Genomic DNA, 14,881 nt, shown 5'->3' with positions numbered 1-14,881 from the left:
TGAGACGCAGTCTTACTCTGTCGCCCAGTGCCCAGGCTGGAGTGCAGTGGTGCCGTCTCAGCTCACTTCAGCCTCTGCCTCCTGGGTTCAAGCAATTCTCCTGCCTCAGCCTCCCAAGTAGCTGGGACTACAGGTGTGCACTGCCACGCCTGGCTAATTTTTTTGAATTTTTAGTAGAGATGGGTTTCAGCATGTTGGCCAGAATGGTCTTGATCTCCTGACCTCATGATCCACCTGCCTCGGCCTCCCAAAGTGCTGGGATTATGGTGTGAGCCACCATGCCTGGTCTACTGCTTAATAATTTTAACACAAACTGATATATTTTATCATTGTCTGTCTTTCCTCACTAAAAATAATCTCCAAGAGAGGAAGGATGTTATGTTACATTCATTGTTGTATTCATTTTGGCACCTGGGTATGCAACCAGAATATTTGTTAAATGAGTCCTACCTGGAGAGAGATGCTATCTATATCCTATCTGATTTAGATCCCATACTGACCTCATATAAACTCTTCTTCCAAGACATAAGACATCCTGAATACTGCAGCACCACCTCTTTTTGGCTAACCCTGAGAAGTGTATATATGTGAAAGCCCAAAAAATTAAATGCCTGAGCTACATCTTTTCTATATAATATTCAACAAGATCTCAGACATAGCAGATTGGGAGCCCTACAGATTGAGCAAAATAGCTGGGCACAGTGGCATGCACCTGTGGTCCCAGCTACTCAGGAGTCTCAGGCAAAAGGATCACTTGATCCTACAAGTCCAAGTCCAGCCCAGGCAACATAGTAAGACCCTGTCTCTAAAAAAGATTAAAATATCCACTGCTGAAGCACTCCAAGATGGCCGAATAGACATAACTCCAGCACACAACACCCAGCAAGAGAGACGCAGAAATCCAGAGATCTCCTAGCTCCAACCAAGGTAACAGGGGCATTTGAACGGGTCTGGTCCAACGGTGACCAAAGCCCAGGCAAGGCAGAGGGAGGCGGGGAGGGGTGCTGCTTCACCCAGAAAGTGCATCTGACCAGTGAGTTGGAGGCTCCCCCCTGGCACTCTGGTTCAGATACAGCGCTTCCCCCAAAGCCTCAGCAATACACAGAACAGGGGATCTTTGCCAGTCAAGCACTGGGAATTACAAGCGTGGAGTTGAATAACAATCGAGGACGGTGTCCCAGATTGGTGCACAGACCTAAACAGACACATAAGCCCAAAAGCTGGCCGGGAGAACCTGCAGACTGAGCTATCACCCCTTCCCCCCGCCCGGAAAGAGGAGGAGGTGTAAGCGGGAGGACGGACAGAGCAGCTCATCAGGCCCTACCCCAAAACTGGAGAGGAAGCTGAAAGGTGGAGACGGCTGGGTGCAGCTGGGCGGGTCCCTACCTTCCCCCACAAACTCGATGGCTGAAGCTCTGACTCTAGCAGGTTGCACAGCCAGTGCCACAGTCTGAGCTGAACCCTGAATGATCCAGCCCAGTGGAGGAGGGCCACGATCCACCATTAGAGGGGTGGGAATGGGCTACATATGTTAACAAAAAACACAGGAAGCCTACCTAGCAACGGGACAGCGTTCTTGACCAACCAGCAGTGCCTACAGGTCAGCGGAAGAGGTGGGCCTAATCTCCCAGTATAAACAAAAATGACACAGGAAGCTACCCAAGTAACCTGAAGGAGTCCCTAGAAACCCAGTAGCACCTGGACAGGCAGACAAGAGACCTCATCAGGCAGCTCGCTGACACCATAGACAGGTAAACCCAAGAAAATGGGAAAAAACCTGCTTAAAAAAGATGAAACCATCAAAGACCAGAACACCTCTTCTCCTTCAAGGGATCACAACATAACCGAGAAAGAATATGATGAATTGACAGAAACAGGCTTCAGAAGATGGATAATAACAAACTTTTCTGATCTAAAGGAACATGTTCAAACTCAATGCAAAGAAACCAAAAACTGTGAAAAAAGGTAAGACGAAATGCTAACTAGAATAACCAGCTTAGAGAAGAACATAAACAACTTGATGAAGTTGAAAAACACAGCACAAGAACTACATGAAACAAACACAAGTTTTAATAGCTGAATTGATCAAGCAGAAGAAAGGATATCGGAGATTGAAGATCAACTCAATGTAATAAAATGAGAAGGCAAGATTAGAAAAAAAAAGAGTAAAAAGAAATGAACAAAGCCTCCAAGAAATATGGGATTATGTGAAAAGACCTAAACTACGTTTGATAGGTGTACCTAAATGTGACAGACAGAATGAATCCAAGCTGGAAAACACTCTTTAGGATATTATCCAGGAAAACTTCCCCAACCTAGCAAGGGAGGCCAATATTCAAGTCCAGGAAATACAGAGAACATCACAAAGATATTCCTCAAGAAGAGCAAACCCAAGGCACATAATCGTCAGATTCACCAGGGTGAAATGAAGGAAAAAATGCTAAGAGCAGCCAGAAAGAAAGGTCGGGTTACCCACAAAGGGAAGCCCATCAGACTCACAGCGGATGTCTCAACAGAAATCCTACAAGCCAGAAGAGAGTGGGGACCAGTATTCAACATCCTTAAAGAAAAGAACTTTCAACCTAGAATTTCATATTCAGCCAAACTAAGTTTCATAAGTGAAGGAGAAATAAAATCCGTTATGAACAAGCAATTGCTGAGAGATTTCATCACCACCAGGCCTGCTTTACAAGAGCTCCTGAAAGAAGCACTAAACATAGAAAGAAACAACCAGTACCAGCCACTGCAAAAACATACCAAATGGTATAAAGCATTGACACAATGAAAAAACTGCATCAACTAACAGGCGAAACAACCAGCTAGCATCAAAATGGCAAGATCAAATTGACACATAACAATATTACCCTTAAATGTAAATGGGCTAAATGCCCCAATCAAAAGACAGACTGGCAAACTGGATAAAAAGTCAAAACTCATCAGTGTGCTATATTCAGGAAACCCATCCCACAAGCATGGATACACATAGGCTCAAAATAAAGGGATGGAGGAAGATTTACCAAGCAAATGGAGAGAGAGAAAAAAAAAAGCAGGAGTTGTGATCCTAGTCTCTGATAAAATAGACTTGAAACCAACAAAGATCAAAAGCGACAAAGGAGGACATTACATAATGATAAAAGGATCAATGCAACAAGAAGAGCTAACGATCCTAAATGTATACGCACCCAATAATGGAGCGCCCAGATACATAAAGTAACTTCTTAATGACTTACAAAGAGACTTAGACTCCCACACAATAATAGTGGGAGACTTTAACACTCCACTGTCAATATTAGACGGATCAATGAGACAGAAAATTAACAAGGATATCCAGGACTTGAACTCAGACCTGGACCAAGCAAACCTAATAGACACTTACAGAACTCTCCACCCAAAATCCACAGAATATACATTCTTCTCAGCACCACATCACACCTAATCTAAAATTGACCACATAATTGGAAGTAAATCACTCCTCAGCAAATGCAAAAGAATGGAAACCATAACAAACAGTCTCTAAGACCGCAGTGCAATCAAGTTAGAATTCAGAATTCAGAAACTAACTCAGAACCACACAACTTCATGGAAACTGAACAACTGGCTCTTGAATGCTGACTGGATAAACAATGAAATGAAGGTAAAAATAAAGATGTTCTTCGAAACCAACAACAACGAAGACACAAAATACCAGAATCACTGGGACACATTTAAAGCAGGGTCTAGAGGAAAATATATAGCAATAAATGCCCACATGAGAAGAAAGGAAAGATCTAAAATTGACACTGTATCATAAAAATTGAGAGAGCTAGAGGAGCAAGATCAAAAAAACTCAAAACCTAGCAGAAGGCAAGAAATAACTAAGATCAGAGCAGAACTGAAGAAGATAGAGACATAAAAAACCCTTCAAAAAATCAATAAATCCAAGAGCTGGTTTTTCGAAAAGATCAACAAAATAGACGGACTGCCAGCCAGATTAATAAAAAAGAAAAGAGAGAAGAATCAAATAGATGCAATAAAAAACGATAAAGGGGATATCACCACTGATTCTACAGAAATACAAACCACCATCAGAGATTACTACAAACATCTCTATGCTCACAAATCAGTAAACCTGGAGGAAATAAATTCCTGGACACTTACACCCTCCCAAGCCTAAACCAGGAAGAAGTCAAAACCCTGAGTAGACCAATAACAAGGGCTGAAGTTGGGGCAGCAATTAATAGCCTACCAACCAAAAAAAAGCCCAGGTTCAGATGGGTTCACAGCCGAATTTTACTAGACATACAAAGAGGAGCTGGTATCACTCCTGAAACTATTCCAAACAATCCAAAAAGAGGATATCCTTCCCAAATCATTTTATGAGACCAACATGCTCCTGATACCAAAACCCAGCAGAGACTCAACAAGAAAAGAAAACTTCAGGCCAACATCCATGATGAACATAGATGCAAAAATCTTCAATAAAATACTGGCAAACTTATTGCAACAGCACATCAAAAAGCTTATCCATCACGATTAAGTAGGCTTCATCCTGGGGATACAAGGCTGGTTCAACATACGCAAGTCTATAAACGTAATTCACCACATAAACAGAACCAAAGACAAAAACCACGATTATCTCGATAGAGGCAGAGAAGGCCTTCGACAAAATTCAGTAGCCCTTTATGCTAAAAACTCTCAATAAACTAGGTATTGACGGAACGTATCTTAAAATAATAAAAGCTATTTACGACAAACCCACAGCCAATATCATACTGCATGGGCAAAAACTGGAAGCATTCCCTTTGAAATCTGGCACTAGACAAGGTTGCCCTCTCTCATCACTCCTATTCAATATAGCATTGGAAGTTCTAGCCAAAACAATCAGGCAAGAAAAAAAAATAAAGGGTATTCAATTAGGAAAGGAGGAACTCAAATTGCCTCTATGCAGATGACGTGATTGTGTATTTAGAAGTCCCCATCGTCTCAGCCCAAAATCTCCTGAAACTGATAAGCAACTTCAGCATAGTCTCAGGATACAAAATCAATGTGCAAAAATCACAAGCCTTCCTATACATCAGTAACAGACTTAAAGAGAGCCAAATCAAGAACGAACTGCCATTCACAATTGCTACAAACAGAATAAAATACCTAGGAATACAACTAACAGGATGTAAAGGACCTCTTCAAGGAGAACTACAAACCACTGCTCAATGAAATAAAAGAGGACACAAACAGATGGAGAAACATTCCATGTTCATGGTTAGGAAGAATCAATATTGTGAAAATGGCCATACTGCCCAAACTAAATTATAGATTCAATGCTATCCCCATCAAGCTAAATATGACCCTCTTCACAGAACTGGAAAAAAACACCTTAAATCTCAAATGGATCCAAAAGAGAGCCTGCATAGCCAAGACAATCCTAAGCAAAAAGAACAAAGCTGGAGGCATCATGCTCCCTGACTACAAACTATACTACAAGGCTACAGTAATCAAAACAGCATGGTACTGGTACCAAAACAGAGATATAGACCAATAGAACACAACAGAGGCTTCAGAGGCAATGCCATACATTTACAATCATCTGATCTTTGACAAATCTGACAAAAACAAGCAATGGGGAAAGGATTCCCTGTTTAATAAATGGTGTTGGGAAAACTGACTGGCCATGTGCAGAAAGCAGAAACTGGTCCCCTTCCTGACACCTTACACTAAAATTAACTCCAGATGGATTAAAGACTTAAACATAAGACCTAACACCATAAAAACCCTAGAAGAAAACTTAGGCAAAACCATTCATGACATAGGCATAGGCAAGGACTTCATGACTAAAACACCAAAAGCACTGGCAACAAAAGCCAAAATAGATAAAGGGGACCTAATTAAACTCCAGAGCTTCTGTACAGCAAAATAAACAATCATTAGAGTGAATCTGCAACCAACAGAATGGGAAAAAATTTTTGCAATCTACCCATCTGACGAAGGGCTAATATCCAGAATCTACAAAGAACTAAAACAGATGTACAAGAAAAAAACAAACCCCTTCAAAAGTGGGAGAAGGATATGAACGACACTTTTCAAAAGAAGATATATATGAGGCCAACAAACATATTAAAAAAATGCTCATCATCACTGGTCATTAGAGAAATGCAAATCAAAACTATACTGAGATACCATCTCACGCCAGTTAGAATGGCGACCATTAAAAAATCCGGAGACAACAGATGCTGGAGAGGATGTGGAGAAATAGGAACACTTTTACACTGTTGGTGGGAGTGTAAATTAGTTCAACCATCGTGGAAGACAGTGTGGCGATTCCTCAAGGACCTAGAAATAGAAATTCCATTTGACCCAGCAATACCATTACTGGGTATATATCTAAGGATTACAAATCATTCTATTATAAGGACACATGCACACGAATGTTCACTGCAGCACAGTTTACAATAGCAAAGACGTGGGACCAACCCAAATGCCCATCGATGATAGATTGGACAGGGAAAATGTGGCACATATACGCCATGGAACACTAGGCAGCCATAAAAAACGATGAGTTCGTGTCCTTTGTAGGGACATGGATGAAGCTGGAAACCATCATTCTCAGCAAACTGACACAAGAACAGAAAATCAAACACCGTATGTTCTCACTCATAGGTGGGTGTTGAACAATGAAAACACATGGACACAGGGAGGAGAGCATCACACACTGAGGTCAGTGAGGGGGGATCTAGGGGAGGGTCAGGGGGGTGGGGAGTTGGGGAGGGATAACAAGAGGAGAAATGCCAGATACAGGTGATGGGGAGGAAGGCAGCAAACCACACTGCCATGCATGTACCTATGCAACAATCCTGCATGTTCATCACATGTACCCCAAAACCTAAAATGCAATAAAATATATAAAAACAAATATATCCACTGCTTCTTGCAAATATTAACTAATCTTGAGGTGGAGGTTTTAGTCTGACCCTAGCACAGTGCCTGACATCTAATGAGCAACTCAGTAATTCTGAATGAATGAACACACAGAACCCAACAGAATTTAAGGTTTCTCAAATGCTGGAAGATACTGTTCATCATCACCAAAATCCTAGCTTCCCCAACCCATCTTGGCAGTGTGTCATATAATAGTAGTTGCTTTCAACAATGCTAAGGTTTAATCTGTCCTAGAAAGACTCTGGTTCTGGTGATCTCTATCTTGGCCAATTTCTCCAGAAAGCAGACTCAACTGAGGTCATCATTCTGAGATTTGAGAGCTGTTAGGACTCTAATAAATACTTGAAAAAACGAGCTACCACACCACCATAAGGGCAGAAATGGTTTGGCACAGGTAGATTACCACCAGCTGCAAACGTGTCAGGAAGATATACAGGCTCACCAGAGTGGCCCCAGGTTGCATAAAACTCTACAGCAGTCTGCTTCATAAGGGAGGATGGCTGTTAAGTCCCCATTCAGGTACATTACTAGTATTGATCACTGTGTCTCAACCAAGATAACAAATAGAGAAATTTTTGTGTGGCATCAATTGCAACTCAATGTTTCAAACTGTTTACCTTGTTATGGACCTAGAGACAACATAATTGGTAACTGAAACTCCTCCCAACTCCAGTCTAGTACTTGGGACACTGGTGACCAGGCCCTTGGCTTCCTCCACCTAGTGCTGTATAAAGACTAATTTTATGGCTATCTGGAGAGAAAGTAGTGTTATATGCTCAATTCTGACAAATACAAGCCTTACACTCTCCTTTGAGATTATTTAAAACAAAATATATCAAAGCAATGATAGTTTCAAAATATGCTTTTTCAAACTACATGTCCCCCTCTTTCATGTTGAGATTCTGATAGAGCAGAAGACTGTTTATAACATTAACTATTTACTACTTCCATGCCCTCACTGGACTATTATCTCCCACTTCAAATAAAATGTACTAAAACAAACTTTCAAATAATATAAATAGAAAATCATTTTAAAGTATTTGTCATGTTTTTGGAAAAATACTTATTTTAAATATTTATTACTATCACCTTCTAGGTATGATGACTGCTTAAATGATCTAGAATTCAGCCAGACTTATACAATAGTAAGCATATTTCTATTATTTTATTGATTATAAAATGTATCATACTTGTATATTAAAATATAGTCAAAAGAGTAAAAACACATGGGTGCCAAGCATTCTGGTTGGTTATGGCGCATTAGATGCCCTGTGAGACCTGCTCCTTGATTACATCCTTCCACCTCCCTACCCCTAGAAAATTATGCTGAATTGTATTAATGGTTTCTTGCATTGCTTTTCTAATATTTCTCTATATGTTAGAATCTCTAATATAAATGGAATACTGTGTGTTCTTCTGTGATGTGCTTATTTCAGTAAAGATGTTAAGATTTTTTTATGTTCATGTGTGTAGCTAGTTCTTCAATTTTCAAGCTCCATACTATTTTACTGTATGAATGTTCTATTTTTCTGTTCTATTGGTGGATATCTGAGGTTTTTCCAGTTTTCTACTATTACAAATGGTGTTACTATAAACATTCTTGTAAATGCCTCCTAGTGTAAAGATATGAGTTACTCCTGGGGATACATGCACATTTACTTTACAAAGTAATGTTAAACTGGATTCCAAAATCGTTGTATGAATTTATATTCATTCCTACGGTATTTTCCCTTGCACTATGTCCTAGTCAATATTCAGATTGCAGTTGAACATTTTTTGCCAATACTGTAGGTAAAACAAAAAGGCACCTGTGATTTTAATATGCACTTCCCAGATAAAATTAAATTTTATTTCACATATTTATAAACTTTCTTCTGTGAAATGTCAGTTCATGTCTGTTGCCCACTTTTTAAAAAATTTTCTTTGAGGCATATCTGTTTATTACTAACATGGTACAGTGTAGTTTGAGCAAATTTAATTGTTTTAGTTTCTCAGTGACAATAATACCGATGGTTAAAAACAGGCAACAACATCTCTTCTACTTCCTCTACCTGGCCACCATTTTAAAAACAAAAGTTCTTCATATATATAGATATATTTATATATTATTGTATCAAAATACATTTTAACAAACTTCACAGCTCATTTAAAGCTTCAGTTTATAGTCATTCATGTGAAAGATGCTATATGGAACGCTCATTTAGAATCCCTCACTGGAATTCCAGTGTTCTATGTCAGAAATGCAGAAGTCCTACTTCAGTGCAATGCTAGACATTTTACCTTTGTTCATTCATAATTTTCATTCAAGAGTTTCCCAACTTCACTTCCCTATCTTCAGTTTTGTTTGCTTGACTAATTTCCTTTAGCATACTTTGAGGTAAGGTAGGTTGGTATCTGTATAGATAATCATACGGACGAAAATGATAAATGAGGCATTCTAACTCACGCATAGTTGTAGAATCAACATAGACAAAAGAAACTGCAAGATCAGAACAGCAACCAGGACCCTCTACAGGAGGATAATAGTTCTAATTCCAGTACCAAAACGTTCTGGGTAGATCAGCTTTAATTAAATGGTGTTCTGGCACAAAGGGATGAAAAGTTTATTTTCCAGTGGTATCTCTGGAATCTCCTGCTTCTGAACTCAAACAACACTTTGCTACAACGCTGGGCCCATGCAACTTTGACATGTCTGGCCTTTTTCTCTAGGTCTTGAAGGCCTGTCATAACCAAGCAAAGAATTTTAACTTTCTGATAGAGGTTTTCAGTAATGTCAGTGTTCTCATCTTTACGTTGGCTAGAATCTGCATTGACGTTCATTTGTCCTTCTAGATGACTGTGTCCATTATCGTGTGAATGCCTCGCATAAGGATCATTATGAAGAATATTAGGATAGGTGTCACCCTGTTCTCCCAACAAAATACTAAATATCTGAGAACATTAAAATAAAAAAAAATCCTATTGCCGATCCAGAAGAAGGTTAAAAAATTCAGGCAGGATGTAGAGGCCATTTCTATTAATATTTCTAAGTATTTCTATTTAGAGGCCAAGTCTATTTCTGACATCAGCGCAACTCCCTCGCACTCCTCCTGGCGGTGGCAGAGAATGGGACGACCTTTGGTTCTCTGGGCAGCCGCAGAAGTGGCTCATGGCCGCTAGCGGAGGCTGCCCGCTGCAGCCCAAATCACTCAGCGGCAGCAGCAGGGGCGGCGCAGCCAACGCGAGATTACCATTTTTCTATTGGGTGTCTATTGCTCTTACGTGTGTATGGTTTATTACCTATTCTTGATAAAAGTCCCTTGTCAATTATCTGTGTTCCAAGTATCTTCTCTCAGTTTGGGACTTCTCGTTTCACTCTTTTAACAATCAGGCGTTAATTTTATTCAGGTTTATCAATCTTTCCCTTTATAATATGTACTTTTATGTCTTAAGAACTCTTTCTCCAATCCAAGGTTATACAATTATTTCCTATATTTTCTTCTTAAGAGTCTGGTTTTGCCTCTTACATTGTCCATATTTAATCCATCTATAATTGAAATTTATGTATGAGATTCCCATTCTATCATAAATCTAGTTTTCATACATACATGGTTTCTAGTCTCTATATTGTTCCATGGTCTGTCTATTCCTGCATCACTTCTGTATGATCTTTCTTACAATCTGGTTAGGCAAGTCTCACTCCACCTCCCTCTTGATTATCATTTGCTTTTGAGCTTCCAAACAAAATTTAGAACCAGACTGTCATCTTCATAACAAAAACAAACTTCTAGGGATATTATTCTGATTTGCACTGATGCTACAGATTTGGGAGAAGCTGTTATATTTAACGATACTAACTCCTCCTGCCCAACAACATGATTATTGATGTCAATGATGCTGGTCCATAGAACACGCTCAGAAGCAAACAGATGTCCATTGATTTGGGTCTACCTTAATGTCTTTCAGTAAAGATTTAAAACTTTTGACAGAGAACTTTGCACACCTTTTATTAAATTTAACACTAGCTGCATTGTATCTGGTTTCTAAATTGACTTTGTATTCATTGATGTTGCTAAATTTTTAATTCTAATAACGTATCTGTAGATTCTTTCACAATACATCACCTCATATCTTCATGTAACGACCTCTAAGAATCAGTTCTACTGTCACATTCTCTGGGTTGGCTTTTCCGACTCCTAACATGGATCACTGCTCTGCTACTGAATCTTACAAAGTACCTTACCTCACCTGTAAATGAGAAACCTCAACAGGACTGTTTTTAACACTTACATGAAATAACCTGGGAAAGTGACCAGCATATATTAGTATCTTTGGTTCCTTTCTTTCTTTGGATGCTCAAGGTATTTTGCACATTGAAATCACTTTGAGTTACTCACTGAATGGAAATTATTTCCTGGCTCCTAAAAAAAACAGAAGTAATATTCATTGGTTTTTTATCTCCTTCCTGAATACAACACACATAATGTAGACATTGTGTGTGTGTGTGTGTGTGTGTGCGCGCGCGCACGCGCGTGCATTTATATACAGCCTGTAATATGCTTTCACCTAGGGCTAAAAACAAAAACAAAAAACAGCATCATAGAGCTAGGTAAAATTAAGTCCACTCTCAACGCTTTCCATGAGAATTCTATTCAGAATGTTAGGATACCATAAATTTCCTCAAACCAAAACAAAAAACCAAATTGCAGTGGCTCAAGCCTGCAATCCCAGCACTTTGGGAGGCCGAGGATGGTGGATCACTTGAGGCCAGGAATTCGAGGCCAGCCTGGGCAACATGGTGAAATCTGCCTCTACAAAAACTGCCAAAATCAGCTGGGTGTGGTGATGCACACCTGTAGTCCCAACTATGAAGGAGGCTTGAGCCCAGGAGGCTGAGGCTACAATGAGCCATAATCATGCTACTGCACTCCACTCTGGGTGACAGAGAGAGACCCTACATTTAAAAAAAGGATTTTCTAAGGTAACAGTCTAAGTACTAAATACCTTCCTTTTAATTGACTCTCATTGTGTGCACTGAGTAAACTTAGAAACATTTTCAGTATAAGAATGGAAATAAAAAGTTTGATTAGCTGACTCCACCATAATAGAATATTATTAGGTTAATTCTGGTTTGATAGATTAGAAAAGGATCTTTCAGATCTTTCTTGGTTCTTAGATCAGATCTTCAGTTCCTGGGTCTGTCCTTTACTGGTTGTATTTCTTGGGGCCTAAATGCATGTACTGAACTGTTTCCTCAATGATTAAAATGGAATTATCAAATCATGATTTACTGATTCATTTCTTACCTACGCCAATCTCTAGATGGCAGCATGCTAACATTGAAAAATACGCCACCCTAACAATCACAAAATATTTAAAAATACCAATTTTCACCACTAAAATAGATTGTTAAAGCACTAAGTATGGAAAAGAATGTGGAGACATTTTCACATACAGCTGGGGTAAATCTGGAGCAATTTAATGTGCCAAAAAGCTCAAATATTCATCCTCTGAAATAAGCACTCCTAGAAATTCAGTCTTGGAAAACAGGTATTTGCACTAAGATTTACTTGTAAGGAAATTCATTGCAGCATCCTTTATAATATTCAAAAACCTAGTGAAATAACCTGAACACCCAGTGGCAAGACTATGGTTAAAAAGGCACGGTGGCTCACGCCTGTAATCCCAGCACTTTGGGAGGCCGAGGCGGGTGGATCACGAGGTCAAGAGATCGAGACCATCCTGGTCAACATGGTGAAACCCCGTCTCTACTAAAAATACAAAAAATTAGCTGGGCATGGTGGTGCGTGCCTGTAATCCCAGCTACTCAGGAGGCTGAGGCAGGAGAATTGCCTGAACCCAGGAGGCGGAGGTTGCAGTGAGCCGAGATCGCGCCATTGCACTCCAGCCCGGGTAACAAGGGCAAAGCTCCGCCTCAAAAAAAAAAAAAAAAAAAAAGGAAAACTATGTTACAAGTTGAAATACCAGGTAGCCATTAAAAGTAGTTTAAAGGCACAATTTGTCGATCTTCAATGTGCACACAAATCACTGGGGATCTTGTTCAAATGTAGATTATTTCACATGGTACATTCTGCACTTGTAACCAGTTCCCAGACCAGGTGATGCCAATGTTGCTATCCATGCAGACTGTACTTTCAGGAGCAAATTTAAGAACATTTAAGAAAACGTCGATACTCTAATAAAAGTCCTCAGCTGCCCCCCATAACCTAACTATGCATTCTCTCTGTAAAATTGACTTATTTATTCACATAAAATATGTCATATCCAAGAGCCTATGCTACTAGTAATGTTGAGTCGGCTGTTTATTTCTAAACTATGTCAATGGTACTTTTGCCTGTGATTTCATCACAATATTATGTAACCAACGAAATACTGAGTGCAAAAGAGAATTGGTTTAATGAAAACTAAGTTTACTTTGGTTTTTTTCTTTTTGAGACAGGGTATCTCACTGTCACCCAACTTGGAGTCCAGCAGGGCAATCTCCAGTCGCTACAGCCTTGATCTCCCAGACTCAGGTGATGCTCCCACATCAGTCTCCCAACTAGCTGGGACCACAAGCCCATGCCATCACACCCAGCTGAATTTTGTGTTTTTGTAGAGATGGGGCTTCATCATGTTACCCTGGCTAGAATTCCCGAATTCAAGTGATCCACCTGCCTTGGTCTCCCAAAGTGCTGGGATTACAGGCATGAGCCACTGTGCCTAGCCAGTACTTTGACTCAATAAAAAATGAATAGCTTTAAAAATTGCCACTGATAACCACTTGTCCCCATTAGGATGACTACTATCAGATGAAAGGCACAAGTATTGCTGAGGATGAACAGAAATTACAATCGTCATGCATTGCTGGTGAGAATGTAAAATGGTGCAGTAGCTATGGGAAAGTTTCATGATTCCCCAAAACGTTAAGCACAGAATTGCCATCGCCCAGCAATCCCATTCCTATATACCCAGAACGGAAAACAGGGACTTAAAGATGGTTGTACACCCATGTTCATAGCAGCATTATGTACAATACTCAAAAGGTGCAAACTAGTTGTTCACTGACAGATGGATAAATATGTGGCATCTATGTACATGTGATGACATTCAGCCATATGAAGAATTTGACACATGCTACAACATGAATTTTAAAAACATGCTAAGTGAAATAAACCAGACCCAAAGCACAAATATTGTGATTCTATTTATATGATGTACCCGTAATAGGCAAATGCAGACACAGAAGTACAATAGAGATTATCAGAGGCTGGGGCCATGGTGGGAATGGGGAGTTGTAGGAATTGACTCAAGGCAGGAACAAAAATATTAAAAATAGTTTTTAAAAAAGTTATAAAGCAGTTCTTGGCAAAAGGCAGCCTAAATCCCCTTTACACTGGTTAATAAGTAAAGCAAATAGCTAAAGTATGTAAGAAAGTTTACCTAAGTTGTTTACTCATGTAGTCTTAAAACTAAACTTGAAGCCAAATAGTCCTCTCAGGAGGAAGTCAACCAAATATATTACCCCCTAATAGTGTTTGCTTTAGGCATCAAAACCTGTCCTTTAATCAACCTCTAGCAGTGTTAACTCAAGCCTTTGTCAATTAAACTCTACTAAATAAAGGCAAGTCTCACTAGCTAAAAAAAGCTGGCAGCTGCTATCTCTTTACAGCACTCTCCAAGGAGTCTGTAAGCCACCCAGTCACACTCAGCCAAAATGGCAAAGCATATCTGTGTCAGTGTACTTTATTCATACGTCGCTAAATTGAAGTCTGCAAAACAAACCCCCTGCAAGTAGTAACCCCAACAATAGCACCCAACACGGGGCAACCCTGCAAGGGAGTTAATGTTTAAAGGGAAGAGTTTGTTTGGAATGATGAAAAAGTTCTGGAAATGGATAGTGGTGATGATTACAAAACACTGTGAATGTATTTAATGCCACTGAATTGCATGCTTAAAAATGGTTAAAATGCCAACTTCCATGTTTTAC

This window comes from Sapajus apella, unplaced genomic scaffold, assembly GCF_009761245.1.
Source record: "Sapajus apella isolate SASKATOON/1434 unplaced genomic scaffold, GSC_monkey_1.0 scaffold2, whole genome shotgun sequence".
Lineage (NCBI taxonomy): Eukaryota > Metazoa > Chordata > Mammalia > Primates > Cebidae > Sapajus > Sapajus apella.
This window is presented reverse-complemented; position numbering follows the sequence as displayed.